Source organism: Octopus sinensis, linkage group LG4, assembly GCF_006345805.1.
Source record: "Octopus sinensis linkage group LG4, ASM634580v1, whole genome shotgun sequence".
NCBI classification, from domain to species: Eukaryota; Metazoa; Mollusca; class Cephalopoda; order Octopoda; family Octopodidae; genus Octopus; species Octopus sinensis.
Genome location: NC_043000.1, coordinates 14,642,312 through 14,669,587, shown reverse-complemented (window position 1 = coordinate 14,669,587; position 27,276 = coordinate 14,642,312). Strand labels below are relative to the sequence as shown.

Here is a 27,276-nt window from a genome sequence, read left to right as displayed (position 1 = left end):
AGTTCTCTAAAAAGCAAGGCAACTGGGAGCAGAAGGCTTGTGAAATACAAATAACAAAAAAAGAAAAAAAGAGAAAGGAAAGCTTCATGCTTTGTTTCTGCTAAACTGGACACAAGAAGAGACCACCTGATTTCAGAAACAATCAGTATCACCACCTGAGAGAGAGAGAGAGAGAGAAGGATAGAGAGATCAGGTTGTGCCAAACCTGCTGGGAGAAATATTCTGGTGAAAATCTTATTTAACTGAATCCTTCCACTCTAAGAGACTCTCCTTTATGAATCCAATTCTGGATATAAACTTTCCAAAGGCAATATTGATATGATCTGTAGTTGGCCAGATACAGAAGAAATGTTATAAGCAGCATAAACCAGTGTGTATGGCTTCCTTTGACCTAACTAGTACACTTGGTTCTGTAAATCCTGAAGCTCTGTGGAAAGCGCTAACCAAATTTGGTTTTCCATAAACATTCATGGCAATCATATGGTTTCCACATAACACGAAAGCCAAAGTGTGGTACCAGCCTTTCACACTAGATCAGTTTGGAGAGAGAATTGAAGTGTGGCAAGAACGCATAACTGCCTCTCCAATCTTTTTTCACCTTCATCTCATATATGCTCAAGTTCACCATGAGTAAACTTTCACCTGGCCAGCTAATCAAGTCAGGTAGACGCCATGTCAAAAAAGATTACAGCTATATCAACAATTGAACTTCAATACACATATGGTCCACAGTTGATATGACTTCAGCAAAAGAACTTAATCCAATTACTGAAATTCCCTGATACATGAGAGCTTGACTACCTCCCAAGAAAGATCTTACCCCAACAAACACAAAATAAGGAGGAATTTGATCCTGTAATTTGGATGCAAAGACTGATGATGGGAAACGTAGAGTACTTCTATTATCTGGATCGTTACCTATTATAGAATACAGATATAGATGAGGAAATCGAACATAGGATAAAAATGTGCCAATGCAACATTTTGTCAAAGAAGAACCAAAGTCATGGTGTATATTGTAACTGTTGTATCCACTCCTCTATACAGCTCTGAAACCATTGCTTACCAACCACATGGTTCCAGGTTCAGTCCCACTGCATGGCATCATGGGTAAGTGTCTTCTACTATAGCCTCAGGCTGACCAAAGCCTTGTGAGTGGATTTGGTAGACGGAAACTGAAAGAAGCTCGTCGTATGCATGTATGTATATATATATATATATATATATATATATATATATATGTGTGTGTGTGTGTGTGTGTGTTTGTCCCCCTAGTATTGCTTGACAACTGGTGCTGGTGTGTTTAACAAAGAATAAGTCCGGGGTTCGATTTGCTTGACTAAAGGCGGTGCTCCAGCATGGCCGCAGTCAAATGACTGAAACAAGTAAAAGAGCAAACATCTCCTGGAAGTATACCATCAGAGATGTCTGAAGAAAATCCTCATACACAATCAGTGACTGAACATAGGACTGTCAGCATGCTCAAGTAAGCCAAGATCTGCATGGAAACCATGATCAAGCAACATTGACTTCAATGGACTGACCATGTCGTGCAAATGCTGCACCATCAGTTGGCCACAGGATTGTTTTAAACTCAGTTGAATAAAAGAAAACCTATACAAAGAAAACAAAGGAAGTGCTTCAAAGACGTATTTAAACGAAAATTTCTTTTAAATGTAGCACCAATTTGTAAGAATCAACGGTAAATAGCTAGCGTAAAGGGATCATCTACAATGGAACCCAACACTTTGAGACAACACAAAAATAACACACATCTTGTGAGACAATGAACACCGGGTGTCCAACAGGACTTGTGGGTCCTGCATTGGTCTATGTAGTTACACGAAGTCCCACAGAAATTACATCTTGCGAAAAGTTATCACCCATCGAAAGGAATGCCAATAACATACATAAATACACATTATATGTCTGCAAGGAGAGCAACACAGTTGAGTGGTAATAAGAAATGCTATGCTTGATGCACAAAGTGTTGTTTACACAGCAGACGGGTATTTGGGTGAAAAGCTTTTGCTGTTAGTGATGATATGACGGTGGTGGTGGTGGTGGTGGTGTAGTAAGTAGATGGCACATGCATACATACATAGAGTGAGAAAGACACACAATACAGTGTTTATCAGAGAATGTGACAGTTGACAATGGGACGGCAATTGACATTCTCAGCTGTCAATGCCGAACCCACCACCTCGGCCACCACTCTATACAAAACAACTACAGCAACAACAATGGGAATAGAAGAGGAGAAGAAAGCAACAGAGCTTGTGGGGGTGGCAGTAAAGGTGAGAGGAAGGGTAAGCACCAGCCCGCTGAATACATGCTGGAATGACAGCTATGTTGAACCAGCAGCTATTTACTTCACACTGTTCACCCACAATATCATCCCACCTCGCTCGCTCTCTCTCTGATCACGTCAGCAAAGCCCAAAACGGAGGAGTCCTGACAGTTGTCAGTCAGCCCTGCCTGCCGCCGCCGCTAAGCGCTGACGAGATCAAGCAACCAACTAACCAAGTGTTTTAGTATCGTCAGAGAATCAAGCACACACGCATTCTATATAGATCGTACTTGGCAAGCGCTCAACCGTAGCCAAGGGTGTAGAAATTATACAGGCGCACAAGCAAGAAAACAAAACGGTCCGTATGCTGCCAAAAAACCCAGCAACCGCCACTATTATCCATACAGCAAGAACATGTGGATCCCGAACAGCTTTGCATGTGCACGTGCTCACACCCCAAGATAACAGATTCGAGAGGGTCGACGTCAGCAACGAAGAACAACCAAAAACTCTGTGTGTGTGTGTATGTGGTGGGGTTTCTTTACCTAGAGTGGTGTCAAATAAAACCAACAATAAATGGAAATGTATAAAACTAACTTGGCTATTTTGAATGGCCGAAACGAATAAATGCTTAAAAACAGGTTATTATTATAGAAGAAGTTTACATTTTGCGCCATCACTTACTCTTTTACTCTTTTACTTGTTTCAGTCATTTGACTGCGGCCATGCTGGAGCACCGCCTTTAATCGAGCAACTCGACCCCGGGACTTATTCTTTTGTAAGCCCAGTACTTATTCTATCGGTCTCTTTTACCAAACCGCTAAGAAACGGGGACATAAACACACCAGCATCGGTTGTCAAGCAATGCTAGGGGGGAAAAACACAGACACACACGCATATATATATATACATATATACGACGGGCTTCTTTCAGTTTCCATCTACCAAATCCACTCACAAGGCATTGGTCGGCCCGAGGCTATAGAAGAAGACACTTGCCCAAGGTGCCACGCAGTGGGACTGAACCCGGAACCATGTGGTTGGTAAGCAAGCTACTTACCACACAGCCACTCCTGCACCTACTTAGTTAACTTATATTTTAAAGAACGTACCTCATTCGAAAAGTACACAAGATACGGTTTTAATTAGAAAGTTTTTGGAAGAATGAATGGTGATGTAATTTCTATTCTGACGAAAGCTGTAATGATGAATGTATAACAGTTAACATATAAGTTTCGAAAAGATGCAACTTCCTAGCTGTCATCACGTTCCCTATTACTGTTTCATTCTAATCCACACCGTTTACGTTAAAATTGCCAATGTTTGTAACACACACATATATATATATATATATATATATATATATATATATACACACACACACACACATACGTGAATATATATACATATGCGTACACAGACACACACATTAAATATACACCAATCTTACAAACATTACGGACTCAACAGCCGTTACACACAGTACATATACTATTAGAAGAACCCTTCACATTTATAGAGTTCTATTATTGCTTGTAATATCCTGACAATGGTGGAGAGTTGACGATAAGGTTTTTATTAGTGACCCAACATTATTAATTATCAATGTAGTTAAAGGAATCGTTTTTCTTTTATTATTATTATTCAGCGAGGATTGTATGCCATTAAATCACTGGCCGCAGTAAGGTGGGTGACAAAACAGTAAAAGTCATGGGAGCTGTGTTGTTTTCTGACTTTGTAGGCATGTCGGGCTCTTGTGGGTGTTTACCAAGTCCTGGCGACGGACTTGTTAAACACCCACAAAGTTATCAACCACCTGACCAACAACAACACTGAACACCTTTTTGATCTCCATGTGTCTAACACACGTGGACATGCCTACAAAGTCAGAAAACAACACAGCTCCCATGACTTTCGGAAACATTTTTTCACGCTCAGAGTTGCTGAAGCATGGAATAAACTGCCTGCGTCAGTTGTTGACTGCCATGACACTGCATCCTTTAAGGCCCTCATGCTTTCCGAAATCCGCCGAAACTACACCTGATTATATATACACTTTAGATGAGTTGTAGTGCACCTATTATTAAAAGTCCTCCAAGAAACCATCATCACAATCAGCGACAAGCCATCGTTGCCGTTAGCATCTGTCGATGGCTTTGGAACATAACCATAACTTTGGATGTGCGCACGACTTTATTATTTTTATAACTTTCTTAAAAAGATGCATATTTTGTAATGAAAAAAGATGCATATTTTGTAATGAAAATTTCCAGAAATATATTTTAGACGATGTAAATTAGGGTAAATTTAGACGATGTATTTTAGACGATGTAAATTGGAATCTGCAGCGGTAGAAAAGAGTTTCGAATAATTCACACACCTCCATTTCTTTCCTGATAACTTCTGAAAACTGGGTATTTTTTGATAAAATTTTCTACAAATACCTTTCAGATGATGGAGATTACGATTACCTCGGAATTTGATGTAGTGGGTGGTGGAGGTCAGGGTCGGATAATTCACACTTTGGCTTATTTCCTTAAACAATTTGGTGAGGCTGCAGCTATAGCGCAGGTTGGTTCCCCCGACATGCCACTCTGAATCACAGCACAGGCCTCGACGCGGCTGGCTACCCGTCACATCTGGAGCCAGTCAGTAGGCCTTGATTGCGGGATGGTAAACGCCCCGACGGAATAACCTTCTTTCCATACGAGGGAAACAAATCCCTGATCTGGGACGCGACATGCTGCGACACGCTCTCCGGCCCCAACCTTGCTGCATCGGCCGCAAACCCGAGTATCACCACCCGTAACGCAGAAGATAGGAAGATAAACAAACACAAGAGCCCGACCGACCGGCCGCTTTCAGTTTGCGCCCGTCGCCGTCGAGACCTCAGAAGTTCTCGAATCACGCACTGCTGATTTACCCTGCAAAATCGGGATAATTGCGGCCCATCTGAGAAATGAGCCCCCGCGAGGTGGGGTGGATATTGCAAGTGTCACTGGCCATTCTCCGCAGCAACGTCTTTGTCCGCGAACACGCTATTTGGCCCAGGGTGTACAACCTGTTACTCCCCACTCCGTCTTCTGCTACTCAACCCCTGCTCCCTTTTTTCTTCTGTTTGCTTGATGAAGTAATTATGGTTTATTTTTCTCGATAATTTGATCTTTTATACTCAATGTTTTTTTTCCTACGTAAAAATATATTGTTAATAAAATGTTATTTGGAATAAAAAATAAAATAAAGCTAATATATTTGATAAGTGTGTGACCGATTCCAATATAATCGTATTCTACACCATCTGAAACGTATTTCTCCAAGAAATTTCGTTAAAAAATATCTATTTTTCAGAAAGTTACATGGTGGAGGAGTGCACACATATTTGTAGTTAGTCAGACTTTTGAAACAATTGTTAACCACAGCCTCACCCGTTCTGAAATCATAGAATGATAATAATGCCTTAATAAAATAAGTAGCACCTTAGCCCAGCCAACAAGTTTACATATTTTACAGCACACGCCCGCAACCATCCCTATCGCAAAAATATTTCTAAGAATGTGTATCAAATTATGAATACATCAAACAGCATCAAGCACGTAGATAGTAACACTACACATTTTCAAATTATCTGATAACGAGCCAAGCGGGAGCCACCTACGCAGTCGCTCGATATGCTAGAAATAGTAGCCAAATCTACATCCAGTCTAACTGCCAGCTAAGAAAAGGAAGGACATATTGGCAATATAAGCTTTAGATAGGCTCTGATCATAGATCTGATATCACACACAAATGTGTGATTGCATGTTACACAAGTAAATTACAAACGTTAGTATCAACAACTTCTATGCTCAGCAGTATTAAAGTCGCTTGGCAATGATGAAGATGGTTATATATATTGTATATAATGATCAATCACTAACATGAAAGTGCATGCGTGTAATATTAACAGTAACCAGAAAGAAATACAGTGCTTTAGGACGCATTAATATACACTCATACATTTGCACACAGTACAGGGCGGGCACACGTAGACGTCACAGAGCAAACACGAATACATTTACGTTCGTCATAAGCCAAACACGCACGTACGTTTACGTAAGGCAGAGGTCAGGCGCATATGTAATAACAAACACATTCATACAGAATATAACACACACTGTTATATATATATATATATATATATATTACAGCCACATCGTGTTACTATTATAAACTTTAACTAGCAATGTGGATACGGTTCTGCGTACCTGGTTACCAGGATATCCGCGCGATAGTTGTTCTGTAAATGCATTGAACGTATATCAATCGATGTATGTAAATTATGTATATAAACAAACGCGCACATGCAATCTTACAGCTGTACATAATAAGAATGTATGACAGAAACTGGTGGTCGAGCAAATATCAAGCTAAGAGCATAACTTTTCCTTGGTTCAAACATAATATCAAAGTCAAGAAACGAAGAGACTAAGAGTTAAAATATCACATATAAGATACTGTATTAAAATAATATATATCAGAGTTACAGAAGTCATATGGAAAATATTACTTATTCTGCAAATTCTGGTTATTATTAAGAAAACTATACTAATATTTCCTTCAGCTATAAGCATATCTTGATGTATTCAATCACTTCTGAGTTCAAAACACGTTACGGTCGGTTTTACCCTTCATTCTTCCAGGTTGATAAAATAAAACAAACAAACAAACAAAAACAATTAGGGGTTCAAATAATCGATTAAATCCATGCTCCGAAATTTATGGTTCAGTAACTATGGTTGGAAATGACTATTAGCCAGCTAATAAACTCGTTAGTGAGTCAGTAGAACTTCTTTGCGATATTACTTCAGACCCTTTACGTTCTGAGTTCAAATTCCGCCAGGTTGAACTTTACCTGACATCCCTTCGGGGCCGATAAAGTAGCAGTCAAATACTGGGATCGATGATATCGACCAGAGCCCTCCCTTTAAAATTATTGCATTGTGGCTAAATCAGAAACAGTTTATTAATATAACCACATCGCCAAAAGATCCAGCCTTTGAATTTGCTTTAACATTCCTGGTAATAACGCATGTTAATTCTCCTCCACATCATCATTCAATTGTGGAGAATCTACTCGCGTGAGACTGTTGCTGTTACATGCATTATAAATTGCATTCAAAAGGCCATACGGCTGATTGGTAAACTTAACCATTCACTTTTCAAAACATACGCTTCAACTATTGACCCACAGATATGTTCTCTCTATCTAGGCCTCACTATAACGCCGCCACTCTATACATACTACCTCCATTCAGATCCAACCACTTCTATTGTTAACCTCAACTCCAAATCCCATACTAACCTCTTCGTCCAATCCTTCCTATTTGCTCAACTTATATCACCGTCTATTTTAAAGAGGTTCAAGCAGACCCTAGATAGTAAATATCTCATTAGTCTTGAGAGCATGCGAAGATCATGGGCCCTTGTAATACCGTGACAAAGCAATAACAGAATAAAAAATATCGCAAGTGAGAGATGTAAACCTTCTCGGTCGCAGAAAAAAAAACATGAACATCGCAATATCTCTTTTCTGTCAATCTGATGTTTACAATTTTGAAGTAATTATCATTATCAAGATTATTCCACAATCTACAACCACTTTACCTATATAGGTAATAACTCTTCATAAAGGTATGTCACAAATTCCTCCCCCCCCCACCTCTTATGCTCGGAATGTACCTTGTCAAAAACAAACATTTTTATTTATATTGCAGCACGTAGCATAGACGAAGAGAAAAGTTCCCACGACAGTTGAAGGCATTTAAAGTTTGCCATGCTCTTGAGGAAGGTATAAACGTCATAATTTCCTTCTTCCTGATAAGCCTGAGGTTATGACAACTTATCTCCATCATCGGCAGAAATTGGAGGGCGCCGGACAAAAAGCTTTGCATAAGACTCTCCACGTTCTCAATTCAAATACCGCTGAGGTCAACTTTAACCTTTCACCATTTTGGGGTTTGATAATGAGATATTTACTATCTAGGGTCCGGTCCCTTCGTAGCCCAGTACTTATATTAGAAATATTATTGCTATCATTCCTTGTACCAAACAAACACTGAGAAATCTCAGCGTAATTGTTTTATCGGGCAATAGCAGCCTAATCTACCTCAAATCCATAATACACACACACAAGAAATTACATTCTACCGTCTTTAAAAAAAGTCACACTGAATGACATAGTCCAAGATACACTATTCTCGAAAATAAAACAGGGTGCTCATGACTTGAATTTTTGATCATTAGTCTGCTTAACTAGGATCGACTTAGGGCTCTGGTTGAATGTATGGTTGTATCAGTCGGGGGTCCCAGTGAGGTTGTTCGACCTGTTGCGAAAAGCTTAAAATCTTTAAACCACACCCCCAACATCTTAAAAAAGGAAGAACACGTTGCTAATATAGTCTTCGGGACATGGACCGATGTCTAAAAATATGGTACGGTCACGGTTGGACGATTATTTTTCTCTCTTTTGATAACAGATCCGCCGGTTCAAAGCTGCTCTGTGGCTAAAGAACAATAAACAGTAAAGGTTCCATGAAGCGAGTCAGATGAAATCCTCACGCTACTACTACTACGACGACGACATACTTTTCATTAAGAAGTTCTTGGCAGACGAAGAATGGCCTACACCAAGCAACAATAATAATAGCCCCTCTACTCTCAGAGAGAAAGCTCTACTTAAAACACCCCTACCTACTCAGAGATAGAAAAAGTTAATTTTAGATTAGGACAAGATTCTTTAGGAGAGGGAGAAGGCAGCCAAGCTGATGGATGAAGACAAGAAGTTGTGACTTCCAGACTCCCCACTTCCCACACTCCCGGAGTCAGCCGACGAAAACAAGGTTATAAATAATATAAGACGTTTCGGAATTTAAAGAGGAAATATATATATATATATATATATATAAAAGAGGAAAAAAAAGTAACAAAACCTTCGTGTCAGCCGGCTGATGGAGGACAATTTAGTTTCAGGCATGTGAAAGTTGGCAAGGAAATTAGTGATTATGTTCAGGTAAGATGAGTGATAATGGCAAGAATGTGATGGAGCCATTTTAAAGAGAAAGATATAAACTGTTATGAAGGTGGTGGAAATGAAATATATATATATAAGGTGAGAGAAAAAAATTAAGAAATAAAGAGAATGAAAGGAGAGAGAGAAAGTTTAGCAATCAGGTGATAGTCGAAGGAAGAGCTACAGGAATTTCAGAAAAACTACACACACACACATATATATATGTATGTGTATATATATATATATATATATATTATATATATATATATATATATATATATATGTGTGTGTGTGTGTATGTATATATATATATATGTGTGTGTGTGAACACGCATAGAAACGATGATAAATGGCAATGTATAAATTTACAATTTACTCAGTATTGACTGAATACTTTCATCATTTCTAAACAAAACAGTGTGTGTGTATATATATATATATATATAGTACATCAATTCCACAGTATACATATATATATATATGTGTGTGTGTATATATATTCTGCAATAAATAACCTCCATCAACCGGCTGACACGATGTGATATATATATATACATATATACACATATACATATGACAAAGTCAGAGTGAGAGAACATATACAATGTGTCTGTTTCTTTCATATAAAGAAGTTGGCAATTATAAGTTAAATTTTAAAACATCAATTAAGGTTTAATAAATAAATGTCATTTAGGCTTATTTTCTTATTAAATCCCATAACGAATCACGGGGCAACGTATAAGAGAATATAATTTGGTATGGAAGAGTTTGTGAATCGACAATGTGTGTGTATATATACAAATATATATATATTTATATAATGAGGTTGGAAGTAGATTCTCGGATGACATACATGAAACAAGTGCTAAAAACAAAGTTGAATGCAATTAATAAGGACAGAATAAGCTAACAAAAGTTACCTTCTGGTTTTATTAAGCTGTAAGTTCGAGTAATAACTACTTTTCTCCATTACAAGTCACAAAGGTAAGCAGAACAAAACTTGTATGACTAAATAACACGCATTCCTGACTTCTTTGTCCACGAAACCAACCTTGGGATCTGCTAGGCATTCTGGGAGTCTTCGCCGCCGCCGTCGCCGCCGCTCTCATTCTTTCCTACTCCTCTCCCTCCCTCTCTCTCTCTCTCTCTCTCTGACGTTCTTCTTCGCCGCCGCTCTCATTCTTTCCTACTCCTCTCCCTCCCTCTCTCTCTCTCTCTCTCTCTGACGTTCTTCTTCGCCGCCGCAGCCTCTCTCATTCTTTCTACACCTCTCCCTCTCTGTCACTTTTCCTTCGTCACTCACTCTCACTTGTGGAGTTTTTACTCCCACTCATTCATATACCTCCAGCCATTTTATTTCTCCTCCCCTTCCCTCACTAGTTTCTTTCGCTCTCTCTCTCTCTTCCTGTACATATTCAGCAGCTAATCTCACTCGTTTCCCTCAAACTCATCTACTATATTTCTGTCTCTCTCTCTCTTTATTCCCTCTTACAATCACTCTCTATCCATCTGTTTCCCTCTCTTCATCTCCAAATACAAACCAACTTTATACATCTATTTCCACCAACCCTTACACAAGTCTCTTCACTCTATATTTCCATCCACGAGTCTAATACACTGTCTTTCTAAATCTCCACACATAGGCTAGTTTCTTCGTGTCCTAACCACGCGCCCATCTATTCATCGTACACGCGTGCTTATCATCGTCTGGTTTTTATCGAAAATTGACCGAATTATAGGGCAGATGATAAAGAGTAAAGAATACTTAAGGAAGATTTCTTCTTTGATTATATATATATATAACTGAATTTCCACCTCGGCATCCGAAACTCAGTTTTATCTTGGCTACCGAATAATTGTCACTTATTACATTGCTGTGGTTTTACTGAGATCTCCCTTTTAAGTAGAAAGAATAGCCAAAACTCTTTTGACTGCTATTTCTAAATTCGGTATGTGGTGAGGCAAATCGTTGCTAAACCCTTAATTACTTAGTATATATATATATATACCTTCGAAAACTTTATGATGGATGTCGTTTAATGAAAAAGAAATAAAAAACAAATTCATTATTTAGATAGGAAAACTTTCATATATTATTAAAATTCTTTGCCTCGTACGAAAAGGTGAAATTATTATTTACAAGAAATTTATAAGTATTTTCGTCAATCAATTTTATTACGCAATGTAAAGTCAGGGAATAAAAATGTTAAATGAAAATGTTAGTTTCAGTTAAGATTCCTCTTATATTGTTAAATTATAATTACACCGAAGGCATTCTTTAGCATCAACAACTGAAGTTATTGATACTAAAGTTTCCAGAGTTAAACTGAAATGCAATCGGCAGCGGAACGAAAGTTCTGTGTTTCAATAGTTAGCGAGAGGAGAGTGACAAATTTTTGAATTATTTTTCTGCTTAACAGAACTCTGCGACTGAAATATTCGCGCCAGCATCATTAACTGGCTGCAGCATGGCATCAGCTGAATCTTCTCTAGCAGCAGTGTGGTACACCTGCATGGGAACAGAAAATGAATCAAAGCAGATTTGCAAACGCATAGATTATTATGGTGTTAAGTAAAATAGAGAGATTAATGTGAGTCTGAAGAGATACGGCAGTGCGGCAACGTGAAGTGGTCTTAGGTTTTAAAGCCAGCCTCATTTCTAATCTGACATAAAAGCAACAACTGGTCACAGCAAGTAGCTCTACCTTCCGAAAATGTGTACCGCTCCTACTACTACGGTAGCCCAAGCTGCTGCTACTTCTTCTTGGTAGGCCTCAGAGACTGGTTTATTTACTGCACGGGTAGGTTTTTTCACTTAAAGGCTATTTGTTTGACGTTTAAGAAGCTGCTGGAAAAGCTGAATTATTTCAAGCACCTGCTCGTGTAGCGACGTTGGTGCTTGGTCGACATCAGTTGTTTCAATATTACATACATTTACATAATCGAGTGCTTCCCCTCCCGCCGCCTTCTACCTTGAAAAAAGTTTCTTTCGAGCATCAGTATACATCTCTACCACAAACTGATACATTCGTTTCTTGAATAATAATAACCAGTGTCCATTTCATGTTGTTAGCAATTTGTACTACGGAGATAAACTACTAGAAACTTGGTGTTTTTAACGTGTAGTGGAGGCGGTTACCGCATGTTTTCCATGTGCTTGATGTCTGGCTTTGAATCTTGTTGAATTCCACAGCTTTTCTTTACACGTTTCACTCTTTCTAAAATGTCTTTCCTCTTAAAATTACCATTACTTTTAACTGACTGACCCACAAAATATTTACCACCCGAATCTACCTTGTTTTTCTCCACAGCTGCTGTAGTATTTATCTCATGGTAGCAAAAATCAATTTTACGCGCATAGTAGTTCAGTGAAAAGCTTACTATGTTTTTAAACATCCGAATCTTTTCGATATCTTTACTCTTCATATTGTTGTTTAAATTCTTGTAAACATTATTTTGTTGGCCATAATGTCCAGTTTGCAGTTAAATTACGTCTGCCCTCTTCCACAAATTAATTATTTTGATAGCTTTTGAAGATGTCCGTATGAAGAAAAATCTTAGCGTGCTTATTTATCCGTTCTTTGATTCGAATACTAGTAGTTATCATCTCTATATATAATCATTATATATATATTTATATACTCCACACGCAGTATGTGCTTTGTAGCTATGTATTATCTAATTATGATGCACCAAATACGTTTATTTCCTGATAGAATGTAGATTGATAATTTATCAATTGCTCGGATTTTTTTTATTGTCAATGTATGAGTGATTGAACAATTTTTTTTCCTTTTTAAGTTAGGTATGTCAGATATATTATCCTGTATTTTAAAGAGATGCCCACGGTGAAGAAAACTGTAATGTTCATAGATTGGTGACAATATGTTGTAATTTATGAGAAATGTGTAAATTTGTCAAGCTCTTTTTCCAGGTGTATCAACCTGTATTTAAAGAAAACTACATGAAAATAACAAAGCTGGTGATTAACGTATCTAATTTATAAATGAAATCTAAATTTTGAACTTCATCAAGAAGGGTCAACTGATATGAATGATTATAAAGTTCTAGTCTGGGACAATTTGCAAATGCAATATTTTTTTTTTTTTCTCATTGTCAGTTCGATAATTTATTGAGCTACTAAGTAATATATTTTTAGGCTTGTTTTACTTCCGATTTATTTTTAAATTTGTGGCTTTGTGCCAAAGTTGGAAATCATATTATCATTACATCCTAACGAATCCTAAAAATCGTTATTAAACCTTGCCAAATAAAAATCCTGCTGGGGGCAGCTTTCATTCGTCAATGGTAAATGATAATCATTATAATCCTGGGGGCGATTAAATGGACTACACTCCTTTCCTAAAAATATGTGGTTTTGCGCTTATGATAAACGTGATAAAAATGCATCGGTGATAGCAGAGAGGGAACTTAGAATTAATTGTAGGCGTAGGTAATTTTGAGCGAATTTATCTTCATATGTTGGAGGAATCTATTGGTGGCAAGTTCTTTGAAAGATCAAGGTGTTTTCCTTTTTTATTCGACTATCGGCCTTTTAAAAACAAATCTTCAACCTGTTTCATTCTTTGGTCTTTATAGAGCCATGTATTTCTTTTGACAATACACTTGTTAAGCATATGGTCTCAAATGACTGTTCCTTTGTTAGAAACGTCAGAAACATTTTGTTCTTCCACTGAAATGAGAATACAGTGATGTGGCAATTATATCATTGGTATGGTAAGCTAACCAAATAGAAAAAGGATTGGACTACTTACTGATAGGTGGTGAGTTGGAAAACTACTGCAAGTGCTCTGTGTTGATTCTGAACACATCATTTTCATTTGTATTGTATCACTTCATGCAGCTATCACAAATATATATCGGAACACTTGGGAATTTCTACTGCTACAGACTAATGCCTTACCTAGAAGATGGTTTGTTTCTCATCTACTTAGTTCTATGAAGCTATTGTTGAACCCAAGCCTATAGAAACTCCTTTGAATCATGGAATGCATTTACATTGTATCACATCCGTAAAACTGGAACATAGTAGACACATCAAGCAACTGGGACAGGATCAACAGCATCATCATGAAGAAATGCAGGCAGTGTGCTTGTGTCTCCTTGAAAGAGCTTGCTCATTAGCCAGTGTCTACTGGTCAGTGGCCTGAGAAAGAATGGTTATTTCTGGCTGACTGAACAACTACCAAGTGAGTGGGTTTGGTAAATCGAAACTGAAAGAAGTCTGTTATATATATGCACATACATATATATATATATATACATACATATGTGTGTCTGTGTTTGTCCCTCTACCATCGCTTGACAACTGATGTTGGTGTGTTTACATCCCCATAACTTAGTGGTTTGGCAAAGAGACCAATAAAATAAGTACTAGGCTTCCCATGAATAAACTCTGGGGTTGATTTGTCTGACTAAAGGCAGTGCTCCTGCATGGCCACAGTCAAATGACTGAAACAAGTAAAAATGTATGTGTGTGTTGAGGAAATGACAAGGGACTGGAAGATGTGGTGATTTGCTGTACTTGATAAGACACATCAAGCTAAGTAAAATCACTGTTTTCTTCACATACCAGCCCTGTCCTTTCAGTTGCTGGTACCACTAAAAAAGCACCTAGCACACTCTTTTAAGCGGTTGGTGTTAGGAAGGACATCCAGCCATAGAAACCATGTCAAACTGTCCAACCCATGCCAGCTTGGAAAGCAGACATTAAATGATAATGATGGCATACACATATATATGCATACATATTTATTTCATGATTGACTATGCCCCGACCCATGTTTATCATTCACTGCATACCCCTCTGGTCCCAGCTGCCATTCTCCTCTCATGCCTCCATAAACTAACTTAGCCACTTGTGCCGTTCTTTTATATCCACTTTCCTATAACTTGAGGGTGTATCCTGATGCATCTTCACTCAACCCCTTCCTTTTCCTTTTCCAACTGAGATAACCACATATCTCCCCTACAGTATGACACTGTTCTTGACACTCAGTCATTTCTTAACCTCTCATCACCTGGCTTAAAGCCATTTCCCTCAATTGTACTACCCCTTCAACTTGTCTTGCAATTTGCATGGTAACCTTACTAGTGCTGCATAAAAGGCACCCAGTACACTCTGTAAAGTGGCTGGTATCGAGAAGGATATCCAAAGAAGATGATTGGCCCTTGGTGCAGTCCTTGCTTGCCAGTTCTTATCAAACCATCTAATCCATGCCAGCATGGAAAACAGACATTAAACAACATGATGATGGTAAAAATACAATAAATATCTATAGGCACAGGGGTTGGGCAAAGTTGTTGGCAACTAAGGACCTCTCCCTCAGAGTGAAAGGCAGATTGTATTGTGCCTGTGTACATACAGCTAAGCCATGTTTACATGGCAGTGAAACATGGGCTTTAATTACAGAAGACTTGTGAAAGCTGGAAATAAATGAAGCTAGTATGCTCTGCTGGATGGGTAATATCCAGTATGCATGCAAGACAGAATGTAAATGATTTAAGAGGAAAAGTATGTATAAGAGGCATCCGATATTGTCTGCAAGAAAGAAGACTGTAATGGTTTGGTTGTGTGATGCTTGTGAATGAGAACAGTTACGTAAAGAAGTGCCAAGCTCTAATAGTGGAGTGTACTTGTGGAAGGGGTAGATCCAAGAAGATGCGGGACAAAGTGGTGAGAAAGGATCTTTGGATGCTGGGCCTTACTGAGGAAATGACAAGAGACTGGGAGATGTGGCAATTTGCTGTACTTGATAAAACACGTGAAGCTAAGTATAAAACCACTGTCCTCCATATATGCAGGCCTGTTCTTTCAAGTGCCAGTTCCACATAAAAAGCACCTGTGTCAATGCTGCATAAATGCACCCGTGCCGGTGAGATGTAATAAGCACCCAGCACACTCTGTTAAGTCATTGGCATTAGGAAGGGCAACCAGCTGTAGAAACCAAACCACAACAGATAATTGTAGTCTGAACAGCTCCCCAACAGGCCAGCTCCATGTCAACCCATGCCAGCATGGAAAGTGAATATTATATGATGATTATATATATTATTTAAAGGAATTCCAACTCTGTTTTTTATGTTTATTTATATTCTTATAATATTAATGTAGAATATATAGTACAAATAATATATATCCAGCCGTAGAAACACTGTCAGATCTGACTGGGCCTGACGAAGCCTTCCAGCTTCACAGACCCCAGTTGAACCGTCCAACCCATGCTAGCATGGAAAGCAGACGCTAAATGATGATGATGATGAGTAAAATGAAATGAAGTATTGATTGTCTTATTGAATATCAAATATTTGAATAATATATTCCTCTATACACTATTAAACAAACCTCTTTATATATATATATGTATATATATATACATATATATATATATGTAAAAAGGGGTTTGTTTGATTTTGTATAGAGGAATATATCATTCAAATAATTAAAAAAAAAAAAAATATATATATATATACATACATACATATAAATGGCACAAGATTATGTGGGATAAACATGTCTATATCTTCTGTGGGCTCTTTGTCATACTTCTGTTCAATTTTTTTATTCCTGTATGCGTATGTGTACACACACACAAGTAAACTCTGATAAACACCAGTCTATTTCATTTGTTCCCTACATATGTTAGGAATCTCTGCATTGGATATTTCGTGTGCAATTGGATGGTTAACCACAACGGATCATCAAGGGAACGCTTTAGTGCATTATGTTACAGGGATCAAATTTCTTTGATCTCTGTAACACAATGCAACAAAATGTTCCCCTGTTGATTCGTTGCGGTTTAGCATCCAATTGCACTTTGCTCCAAATGGCTACAACAGCAAAACATACATCTTTATATATAAAAGAGAAGTTGTGTGTCTGTCTCCTACGATTTAGATTCCTAACTACTCCCACATTTTGCGGTGCAGTTTAACCAAAACCGGGTATCTTATAGTCGTGATTCATGTCGAGCCCTTCTGGGTATTAGCATGAGTCTACGATTTAAAAAAAAATTTACCATCATTTTTTCCCATTTTTAATGCATTTTTTTCGCTATTATATAAGGGAAGTAACTCTCTAAAAATGTCTATGATAAGTCAACGATTTAAAAAAAAATTTACCATAATTTTTTTTCCATTTTTAATGCATTTTTTTGCTATAACTCTCTAAAAATGCTTATATAGTTATTTCCATTACAAACCCGAGCAATGCCGGGCGATACTGCTAGTATTATATAAACTTGCATTCATCATAATTTCTTCTACATTTACTCTGTATTATCATAACTACTAATACTACTCAGTACCCTAATAACCCAACCACTATACTAGAAGCAGAGTGTATGATGATAATCTACATAGAGTTCTAAACTCACCTGCTGCAGTTGTACATTGAACTGTACACACAAAATATACTAGGCACAAGTTTGGCTGTGTGGTAAGAAGCTTGCTTCCCAACCACGTGGTCCCCCTGCATGGCACTTTAGGCAAGTGTCTTCTACTATAGCCTCTGGCTGACCAAAGCCTTGTGAGTGGATGTGGTAGATGGAAACTGAAAGAAGCCCATCATATATGCATATGTGTGTGCCTTTGTGTCTGTGGTTTATCTCCCATCATTGCTTGACAAGTGGTGTGGGTGTGTTTAAATTCTTGTAACTTAGCGGTTCGGCAAAAGTACTGGGCTTAAGACATAAGTCCTGGGGTTGACTTGATTCACTAAAAGCCTTCAAGATGGTACTCCAGCATGGCAGCAGGCGAATGACTGAAACAAATAAAAGAATATATGTAGTTGTAAACATTATGTATACATATTCTGAGACCCCCTTTGGTCAAGACTGACCATGGGATTGCACCTAGAAAGTTATTTATGGGAGAGCAGTAGTCGCCCGTGCATACCAGCCTTCCCTCTCCACACCACTGATGTTATCCAAGGGAAAGGCAAAGGCCCATACAACATGGCACCAGTGATGTTGCAACTCATTTCTACAGCTGAGTGGACTGGAGTAACGTGAAATAAAGTGTGTTGCTCATGAAAACAATACGCCGGGATTCGAACTCACAACCTCACGATTGTAAGCTTGGCACTCTAAGCCATGTGCCTTCACTGTATATATATATATATATATATATATACACACACACACACACGCATGCAAATACACATACATATATACATTCATATATGTGGTTTAATCAGAAAGTATCCGGACTGTTGCTATAGTAACAATGCTAAAGTATGCAGAGTGAAGCTGCTTTGCACAGATTGACCTTAAATTTTGCTGTGCATGTGCACTAAGTTTTAACATTCTAGCTCATTTCTGCTGTTTACAGCAGTGCTTGGAAGGAAGGTGTGTAGCATGTGATCGTCACAATGAACATGACAGAAAGTTGAGCAGAGAATCTGCATCAAATTTTGCCGAGAGCTTGACGATATCTGTGCAGAGGCGTAAGCAAAGTTTTCAAAAGGTTTTCACTGTTCTTGACACAATCAAGATCTTGTGCAACTGGAACCTGAGTGTCATTTTGGCCAGCTAAAAGCAGTTTGGGCACAAACTTGGCAGATACGTGTCTCATACCCAAATCTTCAGTGATATTGGGATGAACTGAAACGTAATTAATCTGCGCGTCCTCTGATAACTCACGGATGGTGATTCAACTATTTCCCCTCACAGCTGCATGCACATCTGCAATGTTTTTCTCATTTCTGCTCGTTGTGGGTCTCCCAGAACGTTCATCAATATCGACATTTTTTTGGCCATCTTGGAAATGTCTGAACCACTCATACACTCCTCTCCATACACTTTCTGCAGCTTTGCGTAGGCCTCTGAGCAGGTATTGCCATGACAACTCTCTCTGTCATGGTCAATGTGACGATCACACGCTACACACCTTCCTTCCAAGCACTGCTGTAAACAGCAGAAATGAGCTAGAATGTTAAAATTTAGTGTGCATGCAGAGCAGAGATCAAGATCAATCTTTGCCAAGTGGCTTCACTCTGCATGCTCTAGCTTCATTACTATAGCAACAGTCCCAATACTTATTGATCAGACCTTGTATATACAAAGCACATACATACATATTTATCTCAACATTTTCATTGGCATTGTCTTAACACCTACTTTCCCATGTTTGCATGAATCAGTTGGGGTTATGTTCAGACAGGATTTTCTACAGCGGGATGCCTTTCCTGACACAAACATTCAACTGCTTCCAAGCAAGGTAATAGTCACCCAGTCTACTGAACGACAAACAGCCTAGACATGCTTTTGTATAGGATTACAAAAGCAAAAATCAAACGCTGTTTCTATGAATGGTGAAGCTTTTGATTATAATCAGCATGCAAACATGTGGAGACATGTCAAAAAAATCCAGACATTCTTTCAATGTGGTCTACAGACAAACAACACTGTCTGCATGACTGATGAAGCTTTTGTTTACTATTAGTACACATGGATGTGAAGATGAGGTGAAGCATGACCTCAAATATACACACATGCACACATACATACATATATATGCAGATATATGCTGTGCTTGCATCTTTCAGTTTCTATCAGTTATCATCACTCACAATGTATTGGTTACCTGCAACTATAGTGGAAGATAGCAGTGGGACCACATACGATCTATATTGTATGATATATATGTGTTAAATATATGTATATATATTAGGTGTGGTGGCAGTGTAACTGAGAAGATTTCTTCCCAACCTTGTAGTTGTAGGTTCACTCTTGTGTGGCACCGTGGCCAAATGTCCTTTACTTTAACCCCATGCTGATCAAAGCCTTGTGAGTCGACAGAAACTGAAAGAAGCTTGATGTGTGTGTGCATGTATGTATATATATATTTATATATATAAAATACAAAATGGGACAAGAACGCAAAGCATCCAGACAGTTAGGTGATACGAAAAAGGGACAACAAAACATCCAGATAGGCGATACAAAGAAAACAAGGACGGGTCATTTGGAGTTTTCTTTCCTCAGTCAAGCTCCAGATTATCTTTGCAATTTTGCCTGGTTGTACTTGAGATTGCTCCAATCTGGCCAGCTCCAAGAAAAAACTAAGCTAAGAGCATTAGATTCCTTGGAAGAAAGCAGCGAATGTATACAAAAACAAGGACGGGAAAAAACTGGCAATGTTACACAAATACAATAAAAATAATGACAGGACATAACAACAGGTGTCTTTCGACTAAGGACGAAATATATATATATATATATATAGAGAGAGAGAGAGAGAGAGGCAATTATGTAGATAAACAAAGTAGATAGATATAATAGTTTGGGTATGAAATGCTAAATAAATATGTGTACATGCATATGTGTACCCTTATCTTGATGTTCATTTCCTGTCTTCCATGGTGAAGTATTACCTTTCTTGGAAGCAGGTGAAGATGAGCACAGGAAAAGCTTCTGGCTGTAGAAAATCTGCCTCTTTGGATATACCATCTGACCCATGCCAGCATGGAAAAGTGGACATCAAATAATGATGATGCTTTAGGATGAACAGGATATACTTGCTCATCCAGGTCAAATAAGCAATTATGCAAATAATGACAGTGAACAAAATACAAGATTAATCCCTCAAGTACTAAATAACATTCCAAACTCTATTAGTAATGATTGTGAATTGACAACTGATCGTGGAACCAACATAAGTGGTGTTAGATGCAATTCTCGACAAAAAAACAAAATAATGAAAGTAGATTGTTTCTGTGAAACGTGATGCCATTGCTATGATATGTGCAGGCATGGCTGTGTGGTGAAGAAGCTTAGTTCTGGGCTCAGCCTTACTACATGATAGCTTATGTGTTTTCTACTATAGACTTGGGCCAACCAAAGTCTTTCTGGGTGGAGTTAGTTGACAGAAACCGAAAGAAGCCCATTTTATATATATATATATATATATATATAAAATATACTTCACGATGTGTTGCAGCTACTGTTTATACCTCGCTCAGAGATTTATTATTGCTTGTGTACACTTTTTCAATATCATTGACTTTTCGTCACTGGAAAAAGGATAAATATTTGCAAAGGGAGGCCTACTTTTCATCGACAACTCGTGATTGTCACATGCTGATGACGAGTCAATACTCAGAAACTCGAGTCCATGTGTATCATAGGTTGAAGACGGGAAGGATGGCTTCCCTTTGCAAATACTGATAGGGCACAGAAAGCCAGCTGGAGGAGGTGTCCTCTTGGGGCTACAATGGTTTATATATATATATATATATATATATATAAAACTGTAGTTGTGTGAGTGTCTGTCCCCTTCGATTTAGATTCCTAACTACTCCCACATTTTGCGGTGCAGTTTAACCAAATTCGGGTATCTTATAGTTGTGATTCATATCGAGCCCGTCTGAGTATTAGCGCGCGTCTACGATGAGTCTACGATTTTAAAAATAATTTAACATAATTTTTTATTCCATTTTAATGCATAATTTTTCGTGTGTCGATGGCGGCGGAGTTGGCGTCCATGGTCACACCTGCACCTGTTTGCTTCTCCCCCTTCTTCCCTCCCTCGTGAAGCTGTGGGGAAGGGAGTGTAAGGAAATCAACGTCGTAAAGCGTTGTCAAGGAGACCAGCGTTCTTTTAGAACGACTTCATGGCTTGAAGACACCAAAACAGAAATGGCTAAGAAAGCCCGAATTGGCATCTATAAGGGAAGTAACTCTCTAAAAATGCTTATATAGTTATTTCCCTTACAAACCCGAGCAACGCCAGGCAATACTGCTAGTATATATATAAAGAGAGTTTGGTGGGATATATTATCCAGGCGGATACCTTGTTAGCTCTCAGTTGATGGCTAACCATGATGATCAGTATCTAACGTCTGTATCTATTAGTTGTTAGTCACTCCATGAATTCTTCCTGTGGGTAATTCCACATGTCCTATGCTAGACAATAAAGGTTGCCTGGAGTATATATTAATATTATGAATTCATATATATGCACATGCTTCGAGGAAGACCAAATGGACAAAACTCTGAAGTTGCAGTGACAATATTGCAAGGTTGCATCTGCAACAGTGAGTGGTCACTGCAATGGAAACGTGTGTAAGTCATCATAATATGCTGTCAGTAACTATAAAATAGATTTTGTGGGTGTATAAGTCTCCAAGCTCTTTATTATTATTAATGTATATATATATATATATATATATATTATTTTATGTAGAAAAATACAAACTGGGACAAGAACGTAAAACATTTAGAAGACGATACAAAAAACACGGACGGGACATTGGAAGCCTTCAATCTTCAGTCAAGAACCGGATCATCCTAGCAATTCCGGCTGATTAATCTTGAGATCGCTCTGATCCGGCCAGCCCCAAGGAAAAACTAATCTATGAGCATTAGATTTCTTGGAAGAAGGATCGAATGTATACAAAACAGGGACAGAAAAACGGACGATGCCACACACACACAAGAATAGTATTGACAGTGACTTCAAAGTTTCAACCAGCTAATTGAATATAAAAACAAACACTAATACATCCATCCATCCATCAGGAACCTGTTCTGCTCCAGCCTCCACTTTTGATACCAACCTACCTGGCTCAGTAGTTTTCAAAAGTTCTGAATTAAAATCTTCCACCAAACCTTAATCGCAGTTTATGTTACTAACACTAGCTTAATGATAACCAAGTTATTTTACTAAATTCTTTGTTATATTTAAAATTAATTGAAACACAGGGCATCTCAACAGAAATATGGTAAGAAAAGGGTTAATCCTCATCTAACACACAGAGGGAACATCCTTCCTCATCGGGCTTTTTGACTTGCAAGCTGCATAATGGCCTCACTAGAGCTGGTGCCATGTGAAAAGCACCCAGTACACACTAGAAAGTGGTTGACATTAGGAAGTACATGTAGCTCTAGAAACCATACCAAAGTAGACACTTGGGCATGCTACAGTCCTCTGACATATCTTTGCCAAACTGTCCAACCCATGTCAGCATGGAACATGGACTTTAAATGATGATGATGACATGACAGACTTTTTTACAGTTTCTGTATGCCAAATCCAGTTTTGTCAGCCTGGGCCTATAGTAAGAGACATTTGACCAAGTTGTCACACAGTGGGACTGAACCTGAAACCATGTGTTTTGGAAGTAAGCTACTTAACCACACAGCCCAGCTATACCTGTTTCTCCACACCAATTCATTACACACTGAGTTATCTATGCCTCCATCACATCCCTGAACCTCTGATATTTCACTGAAAGTACTGCTGTCGTTTGACCTTTCCACCTCTCAACTCCCAGCCTGCTCCTAAATACTATGATGTCTTTGATCCTTTTACTTGCTACTTTTGTTTCTGCAGAACTGATCTGAAGAATGCTTTAGTTCCCCAATGTAATCCTCTTGACTTTTCTAAGAAGCCAATTATTCCTACTTCTAATGTTTTTCTTCAGCTATTTTCCTGATTCTTCCAGCCATTTAGAGTAGATCTCTTTGGAAATCGAATAATGCTTCAAACCAAATGCAGAAATCATCATGTTCTCTTTCGTTTTTCTTTCTGTCTCATCTTTTCTTTTTTTCCTCTCTCTCTCCTTAAGTTTTCACCTTTTGTTTCCTTCTTCATTTATCTCATTATCTTCTCTTTCTTTCTTCTCACCTCTTCCTCCATACTCTCTCTTTTACTCTTTTACTTGTTTCAGTCATTTGACTGCGGCCATGCTGGAGCACCGCCTTTAGTCGAGCAAATCGACCCCGGCACTTATTCTTTGTAAGCCCAGTACTTATTCTATCGGTCCCTTTTGCCGAACCGCTAAGTGACGGGGACGTAAACACACCAGCATCGGTTGTCAAGCAATGCTAGGGGGACAAACACAGACACACAAACACACACACATACACATACATATATATACATATATACGACAGGCTTCTTTCAGTTTCCGTCTACCAAATCCACTCACAAGGCATTGGTCGGCCCGGGGCTATAGTAGAAGACACTTGCCCAAGGTGCCACGCAGTGGGACTGAACCCAGAACCATGTGGTTGGTTAGCAAGCTACTTACCACACAGCCACTCCATCTTTCTTTCTTTTTAATTCATTCAACCTTCCCTCCTGCTTCTCTTATTCTTTTTTCCATCCACTTTTCTTTCTATCTTCTCTATTTTCTTTCAATCCCCCCCCCTTCTGCTTTTCTATTTCTTTCCCATCATCATCCTCATCCTTGTCAAATTTTTACAACCGTTTTTCCATTCTTGCGTAAATTATCTTATCTTTTTCTTGTTTCATTCATTGGACTGTAACCTGCTACAGCATCCCTTTAAAGGGTTTAGCTCAGTGGTTTTCAACCGGGGTCTGTATAAGATTTTGGTGTTAAAACTTCTGTATGATAAATTGGTTACTCTTCTACAATACACAAAATATTATTATTTTTTTTTAAGCAATTCCTAATAATATTCAGTTATAAATATACAATAAGGTTTTTTTTTAAAAAACAAAGCATCAAATAGTTGTGAGGGTCCACCTGAGTAAAATAGGGATCAAAGAGATCTGTACGGAAAAATGGTTGAGAATCACTGCTCCTAAGCAGACCGAGTGCAGATATGAGCAGCATATGGGAACCAGTATTAAGGAAGGATAGAAAAATATTAGATTTATAAGCCCTAAAATTCACTCCATAATTGCCCATGGGCATATGGTGTAGTGGTTAAGAGCGCGGGCTACTAACTCCAAGATTCCGAGTTCGATTCCAAGCATTGACCTGAACATTGACGTTTCGGCTTCTTCAGGTGTCTTGGGGAAATTTCGAACCTTGGTTCTCATTCCTAAGGTATTTTTCGATGTTATACTATTATTATAATAGTAATAACATCGAAAAATACCTTAGGAATGAGAACCAAGGTTCGAAATTTCCCCCAAGACACCTGAAGAAGCCGAAACGTTGCTTACAACAAACAAGATGAGGATAAATATCCGTCGAATGTAAATAATGTAAATAATGTAAATAATTCCTCATCTCTTAAATATAATTCCTCATCTCTTAAATATAATTCCTCATCTCTTAACATGGAGATTTCTTTGTCAAATGTATTGCTTATTTATTTACATTGTTTTGAATTAATCACAGATTATGTTGTAGCATAAAGATTTCATTGGTGTATTTGTATATTTTTAGAATGACATTGTAGGGTAGGTGTGAGAGGCTGGATCTGGATAGTTTTAACATAAAACAGGTGGAATATTTGGGGTGGATGTGACCAGATTAAATGCTAAAGGGTCAAGTCTGATATGTATTCTATCAGCCTCCTTACTGAACCACTAAGTCACATGGACATAAACCAACACCAGTTATCAAGAGTGGTGGAGGGGAAGGGCAAATATATACACATCATCATCATCATCATCATCATCATCATCATCATCAAGTTCTCTTAACTGGTGCAGCCAGTCACTTGGCACCACTGCTTTCTGTTCTGTCATGTGTAGCAAGGTTGCAGTGTTGCAACTTGTTAAATCCTTGATGATGTCAGACCAGGATTTTCTGTCTGCCTCTCTTTCACTTTCCCTCAGCTGAGCCCTGAAGAATGGTTTTGGACAGGGAGCTGTGGCAGGATACAATAGGGTGGGCTTCCACACAGATTCTTATTTCTTTACTGCCCACAAGGGGCTAAACATAGAGGGGACAAACAAGGACAGACAAACGGATTAAGTCGATTATATCGATCCAGTGCGTGACTGGTACTTAATTTATCGACCCCGAAAGGATGAAAGGCAAAGTCAACCTCGGCGGAATTTGAATTCAGAACATAATGGCAAGCAAAATACCGCTAAGCATTTCGCCCGGCTTGCTAACGTATCTGCCAGCTCGCCGCCTTATAAACGGACAAAATACCTATTTCTATTCCTTCACTACCCACAAGGGACTAAACACAGAGAGGACAAACAAGGACAGACAAACGGATTAAGTCGATTTCATCGACGCCAGTGCGTGACTGGTACTTAATTTATCGACCCCGAAAGGATGAAAGGCAAAGTCAACCTCAGCGGAATTTGAACTCAGAACGTAACGGCAGACGAAGTACCAGTAAGCATTTTGCCCGGGGCGCTAACGTTTCTGCCAGCTCACCGCCTTCCACACAGATTCTGTCTACCAAATTTACTCACAAAGCATTGGCGCAAGGCTATAAGTAGAAGACATTTATCCAAGGTGGTGCACTGTGGGAATGAACCAGAAACCCTGTGGTTGCAAAGCAAGCTTCTTAACCACACAGCTATACCTACAGAGTCGATTCGAAGGAAAAGAAAAAAAGTATCTGTCTTTGCAATGGTTATCACACTTAACTGTTTTGCAAGTAGTGCACGGTTCAATTGCTGTTTAGAACTATTAACTTCAAGGTTTATCTTTTATATTTGTTTATGTAGTTGCTGTTTTGTTTTCATTGATGTTTTGCAAAACATATTTAGCTTCCATTTGTGGTGCCATATTTGTGTTCATGGGTTGAAACTCTGCATGAACTTATTTCATGCAGAGTTCTTGCAAGAGTATTATATAAATATCTTTTAATAATAGGCATAGGAGTGGCTATGTGGTAAGTAGCTTGCTTACGAGCTACATGGTTCCAGGTTCAGTCCCACTGCATGGCACCTTGGGCAAGTGTCTTCTACTATAGCCTCGGGCTGACCAAAGCCTTGTGAGTGGATTTGGTAGACGGAAACTGAAAGAAACCCATCATATATATGTATATATATATATCTATGTGTGTGTGTGTATATGTTTGTGTGTGTGTGTTTGTCCCCCCAACATTGCTTGACAACCGATGCTGGTGTGCTTATGTCCCTGTAACTTAGTGGTTCAACAAAAGAGACCGATAGAATAAGTACTAGGCTTACAAAGAATAAGTCCTGGGGGTCGATCTGCTCGACTAAAGGTGGTGCTCCAGCATGGCCT

General features: G+C 38.5%; 2 protein-coding genes across 3 annotated transcripts in view; one reads left to right on the top strand and one right to left on the bottom strand.

The window, feature by feature from the left end:
• Positions 1 to 10,440, bottom strand: part of LOC115210713 (flocculation protein FLO11-like) — a 136,366-nt gene extending 125,926 nt beyond the window's left edge. For both annotated transcript variants that reach the window (XM_029779410.2, XM_029779408.2), the window contains exon 1: positions 10,259 to 10,440. The gene's annotated coding sequence lies outside the window, so the exon portion shown is untranslated. The remainder of the gene's footprint in view (positions 1 to 10,258) is intronic.
• Positions 10,441 to 11,689: 1,249 nt separating this feature from the next.
• LOC115210784 (thyroid adenoma-associated protein homolog) overlaps positions 11,690 to 27,276 on the top strand; it is a 112,302-nt gene continuing 96,715 nt past the window's right edge. Inside the window, exon 1 of the mRNA XM_029779511.2 lies at positions 11,690 to 12,139. The gene's annotated coding sequence lies outside the window, so the exon portion shown is untranslated. The remainder of the gene's footprint in view (positions 12,140 to 27,276) is intronic.